The 6,000-nt window shown below is 41.5% G+C and overlaps 2 long non-coding RNA genes across 2 annotated transcripts; one reads left to right on the top strand and one right to left on the bottom strand.

Moving 5' to 3' along the window:
- Positions 1-842: 842 nt before the first annotated feature.
- Positions 843-1,425, bottom strand: LOC119021082. Its single transcript, XR_005075472.1, has 2 exons — positions 1,262-1,425; positions 843-1,143 (listed from the first exon to the last, which is right to left on the bottom strand). It is a non-coding gene; the product is annotated as an uncharacterized LOC119021082 (long non-coding RNA).
- Positions 1,426-1,531: 106 nt separating this feature from the next.
- Positions 1,532-1,985, top strand: LOC119021081. The gene is made up of 2 exons (XR_005075471.1): positions 1,532-1,718; positions 1,810-1,985. It is a non-coding gene; the product is annotated as an uncharacterized LOC119021081 (long non-coding RNA).
- The last annotated feature ends 4,015 nt before the right edge of the window (positions 1,986-6,000 follow it).

Raw genomic sequence — 6,000 nt, 5'->3', positions numbered from 1 at the left:
GTTTGATGTTGGTGGTGAGGCAGGTCAAGCCCGTCCTTTGATGGTCTATCCATCTGGTTCCCTGGCAGCGTGTTAGTCTGATGACATGTTCACTTAAGATGACTGCCACTTGTTTCGGCTCCTTCCATGAGGAGCATCAAAGGTTCATCATTTTTTGAGGAAAAGATTTCCTTGAACTAATCTTTTCAGCTGAATCTGATGGGCAGCACATTATTCTACTAAAGTTAACGGGTGCTCCATCAGCTCCTAAGGGGAGGCTGATGCTCTTGACATTTTCCTGTAATGGTGCTGCTGTTCTAAGCAGTATAATTTTAGATGTGCCATTCTCAATTAACTTTACACTGATCACCTCTTTTTCTGATGTTACTGCTACTACCGTTCCAGAGCCATTAAGAAAATCACGAAGGAACAACTACATGAGGACATGCAACATACTCCGTACATGTCCTCATTCATGCTACCGACAATATCACCTTATAGTTTTATGTAGACAGACTATAGTGTTTGCACCCAGTGGAAACTAGTGGTGTCCACTAGTGACTGTTAACAATTAGACACAGTGTCTTGACAGTTTGCGGATTTTGTCCTACATTTCAGCGTTACAGTTTCTCTGCTGCTTTTGTTGAGGCTGGTAGGTTCAGCAAAGCCTTTTTCTCCATCAGTGTGAGGGTTTGAGTCGTGCCTGCTTGCAGTGTGCTTTCTGATGTTCCTAGCACTAATACGTACACTTCTGAACTGCAGGTTTGAACAAGACCCGGACAAGGACAATTCATTTTTATGAAGATCTTTTTTTTTTTTGACATTGGAGCAATAATTACAGAAGAAAAAAGATCAAAATCCTCTGCAGTGTTTCATTCATTCATTTATATATATGACATTTTCAACACAACATGTGGTTGCCTTCAAAATGGCGAGGCAGTGATGGTTTTTGTCATTACTTCAGCAATTTCCGACATGTGATGAACTTTGTCTCGTCCCTTCAACAGTGCAGATTCCTGCAGAGTCTTTTTGTGGTTCTTGTGTTCGGAACATGAGGACTTGTTCAAGACTTTTAATGTAGCCATCAAGCCAGAGTATTTTCTTTGTCCATCAAAAACCCCTGTCTTTTTTTGTCTCATCTTGTGAGTACAATATGAAATTGATCTGTTGAGCAAAAAGAATTGCCATTATACATTGAAATCAATACTTTAATGACTGTTATGGTTTTGCAATTTAGACCCAAATGCACAACACAGACAAAGAAGTAAGGTGAAGTACTGACATTTGTCAACTGGCTGGCAGGCGTGGCTGTTGGCTGGGAGGATGCTGGCACTCACACAGACAGGAAGGCCAACCAGTGGTTAATGATCCTGGGACACATGGAGGAAAAAAACCAACCAACGCGGATGAGACGATGAAGAGCCAGGTCTGAAATGCTGCCAGCTGATGAGCTAATGAGAAGCAGGTGAGCAGACCGTGAGATGTGATGAGTGGATTGCAGACAGGTGTGCGGCATGAGCGGCGCTGGGAGCAGGGAGGGTGAGGGCGGCAGACACACACAGACACAGACAGAGAGTGACGGGCCCTGTCCACACACACCTGAGTATTTCATTAAACAAAGATTTTTGCCTTTCGGCCTTTTGCACACACATAAACTGGGTTTAATTTACAGAAAAAGTGACGCAGACAGCCAGGCTCACTTCCTGACCGGGTCTCTTTGAGCACACATAGCCTCATTGGTAAGTGTGAACTGCTGATGTTATGTTATGATATTGTGGCGTGTTTGAGTGTGGACACTGACAGAATGAATGACATATTGTCTATATTTAGAAAGACACAACACTGGAATGGCAGGATGGAATCGAGAGATGAACATGGCTGCTGACAACGCTTTATTGAAAACAGCTTTATCCTAGAAGATTCTGTGAACAGCTGTCATGTTTGATTGACCCTGGTACCTTGAACAACAGGACATGAATAAATATTTTTTATATTTTCTCCAACAAGAAAACACATTATCAATGATACACATTTGTCACTGTAGTAGTCACCTTTTTCCCTTTCTCACTGTCTATCACAGCTATACATTTCCACACTAAATCTTCCACCATTACTATTGTTAACGGCAAATGTGCCACGCTACAAAATAAGCTTAGTGGTGTAGTAACATTAATTAAATGCACTGTTGATGACTGCTGAACAGCCTCACTGGGAAAGACAGCAGCTGTTGAAGGACAGCAGAGTTATTATCTTTCACTGACTGAAACTATTGATTTTTGTTGTAATTCTTCTTTAAAGCAATATTATGTAACATGTTTGCCTTTGAAAAACATCTTCAAAATAATTTTGATGGTACAGTGTCTGATAATAGGGTGAATGGTGTCTCTGTCTCAGCCACTCACAGCATTACATACATGTTTTACTACAAATTTTAACACATAACATTGTTGACATTAAGAGATTTGTTTGTAGTTAGCACCTACATTACATCTAACAAAGTGTTACAGACCTGGGATTTGTATTTACAACAGTGGTTTTGCACTTGGACTGTGCGGCATAATAGCACAAAATGCCAATATCTAATATTTTTGTTAACCTTTTTAACCATTTAACTTGGGAAAATTCAAACCGAGATTAAAGTCGTTTTTTTTCAGATTCCAGTGCAGTTGGATGGGTGTAGACGTTAAAATCAAAACATTCATCAGCGTTCAAAACAAGACAGATGGTCTTTCCTCCAAGTCATTTAGAATCACTTCAAACGCACCCAGTGAGACCAGCTTCCAGAGATTCATACAATGTTGTAGCTGATTCCAAGCAGAGGGGAGCAGTGCATTTAATCTTACTTAGCTTAATCTGTCAACAGCCCACGTCTCCCAAACCAAGCATAGGCTATTACAAGGAGTTTTAAGGTGATTAAGAAACAATGTGTTTAATATTGATGCCTCTATATGACTTACATAGGCAAATGAGACCATCAGGGAGAAGTTTTTCTGTATTTACATTGATGAAGTTGAAGATCTTTATGACAGGTGTAGGTGCTAGTACCACTTTTGTCCACAGGGGTCGCCAGAATCAACTAACATAAAAGTTCCTTGTAGCTGCTTTAAAGGATGTCCTCTATTCCAAAATGCCTCCAGTTTCAGAGGTCTCACATTAAATTGTCAACTGGTTTTATGTCACACACACTACTCATGAAATATCTATTATACTGTGACGTATCAAATTCACCACTCGTGTTTTGCCAACAACCCCTTCCAGTTGTTCCTGTCTCTGAGCTAGTCATTGTGGAAGCCAGCTGTGCAAAAGTTTAAACTCATCATTCCACACTGATTAGGAGCCAGGCCACATTTGACCACCATTAGTTGATTGTGGTATGTCTCCCTGGATGGGGTAATGCCTTGATTATCATACCGCAGAGATATTTTTAGATGAGGTCTTTGAGTTACTTATGAAAATGGTTTCTCTTCTGCTCTCTGATGTCAAAAACAGAAGCCTGCTCCTCCTACACAGGCAACAATGCAGCTTTCTGCCTCTTCGAACTTGGGAGAATCACACGCTGTTTTTAACTTTTAGCATTGTTTTTGTGTCAAAGTTGGCATTCCTGCAATATTAAAACATTCTTGTACAGCTATTTTTCCAGCCCTGACCTGAAAGGATGTGATTAACAATGAGGTGCCACAGGAGAGGGATGTGATGGAGTTTTCCACCATTTTGGCTCACTTGTGAAACCACTTTGACGCCTCTGTGCCTCCAAAACACCAGGTGCTTTGTTTTCGAGGCTTTCCTGAGTACATTTATCACTTACAGCTCCTTTAGACCCTGACATGTTTTACTTGAGCCCACTTTAAGCTGGACGAAGATGCTCATAACCAGAGCTCAGCTGTTATTTCAGGTATATCATGTGTGATTATACTGTTTTATGAGTCAAAGGGTAAATCAAAATGTCTGGATTTGATTTCACCTAAGCAGAACACTGACCCCTCTTACTCAACTACACAAACAAGAGCAATGCTGTAACTCAGGTTAAGTTACCCTCCCAACATTCAACCAGAGGTGTGACAGAGAAGTAATGTCCCACAGGCAACACAGACTAGAGTGTGATAATGTGACCTCAGCAGTGAGACGCCACTGCTTAAAGTGGATCGAAAAACTGATCCTCAGGGTGACCCATGTGGGAGTAAATGTGAAAAACAGGACGGCAGGAGCAGAGAGGGAGCAAGTATGAGCAAAACTGGTCTTGTTGTTTTCCCCGTGTCTGAGCGGCCAAGTGCAATAAGACGCATGAGACTCCAGTTATATCATTTGGGCCACAGTGGAATATCAAAAAATGACCCAGAGGCATGGTGGTGTTTTCATTTCAATGTAATAAGATTGTAAATATTAGGTGCGTTTTTAAATGTATCAATTGCTTCTTATATGTCTCCCCTTTCACCAGAGAAATCCCGTCTACAGCATCCAATTTCCTTCATAGACGAGTGCCCTCACTTTCTATGTGTGTGAGGAATGGCTGTTTTCTGGGGATGTAATCTAAAGGAATCCAAGCCGTCTGACGTGGGATATTTCCTGTAGCGACTTTTGAAGTCAGAGGCACACAGCCTAAACAGCAATGTACACAGAAAAAGAGGCACAGTGCGGTTTGATTGGCCATATGGCCACGAAGAGGCAGACAGTGTGGAACACATTAAGTATTTCACTATTTTTTTAAAAGCACAAATCTTCATCGAGAAAAAAAACAAGAGCACGAAAACAAACAAGCGGGACCTCTGGAACAGCCAAAAATTGAATGATCGTTCAAGTTAATACAAAAGGGCTTTGTATCTGGTTATCATTTTGTTTTCCTTTTCCAGCAGAATAGTAATAAATTCCCAACAAGCTGCACAAAAAATTGCAACTAAAAAGCATTTTAATTGACTCACTCATTTTCAAGTGCCCCCTTGCCCCTCATGAAAGGGGACAATCCTTCAAGACTCAATTTGTCAATTGTCATGGTTGGTGTTAATGCAAACAGTTGTGACCAGACATTTCCAAAATGCTGTCTTCAGCTGTGGGGATTTCTCAGGCATTACTATGGCAATCCTGCCATTGTCGCAATACCATTTGTCATTTATCTGATGGAGATAGAAAAGCGTTGACCCTTGCAATCAATCGTGTTTTGTAGGCTAACATTAGCGCCCCAAGCTCGTACCCTGCCAGCGTGCCGTACCAAGCACAGGAACTTCGCTGCTGGACTTAAGTTAAACTCTGAAAGTGGGACGGTCATTCCCACTGTCTGCTGTTTTATGCTTATGATTAAAAAAATGACCATATTAAATTGAAAGCACAGAAAAACCTCTTGGCCATGCAGCTGTGACACTTTTCCCCACCTCTTTGTCCCAACATAGGGCTAGGCCTACATGGTAAGGGCAAGGGTTTTTATTGAGATTGGGCCCATGATAATAATCCCATCCTTTGGGGGTCTATCCTCCAACCATCATGTTGATTTTTCAGATATCTTACTAAATAAGCAAACAGACAGGTGGCTGAAAACCTAAGCTGCATCCAATAAGGTTGGACATGACAGCTGCTTTTAAGTTGACCCAGCACAAACAAGAATGTGCTCAACATTTTGAAATGGGAGAAATAAAGAGAAGAACCTCAACACTTGTTTAAAAGAAGTGTGGAGCCCAGCCACTCTCTCCCTCCCTGTGGTGAGAAATCCATCATGTCTCTCCCTGCAGATGAGACGCACAAATCAATTTGCTGTTTTGATGACATTTTCCTGTGAAATAAAGTCGTTTCTGAATCCAATCAAATAATATGGCACAGCCCCAAGATGTCATGACTCTGAAAAATGTATGTTGTCAAAGCAAATTAGGAAACACATCACAGTTCAAGCTGTTTGGATTTCAGAGGAAGGAAAGTCCCCCAGTTTCATTCCCACGTTGACAGTCAGGCCACATCCCTTCCAGGCTTTCAGGCTCGTCAAATCAAAGTTCTGATTTTCCCGGCCCAGCCTGTTCAGATGGTTTGATGGGGGTGATG

Source organism: Acanthopagrus latus, chromosome 6 (genome assembly GCF_904848185.1).
Source record: "Acanthopagrus latus isolate v.2019 chromosome 6, fAcaLat1.1, whole genome shotgun sequence".
Taxonomy (NCBI): Eukaryota; Metazoa; Chordata; class Actinopteri; order Spariformes; family Sparidae; genus Acanthopagrus; species Acanthopagrus latus.
This window is presented reverse-complemented; position numbering and strand designations above follow the sequence as displayed.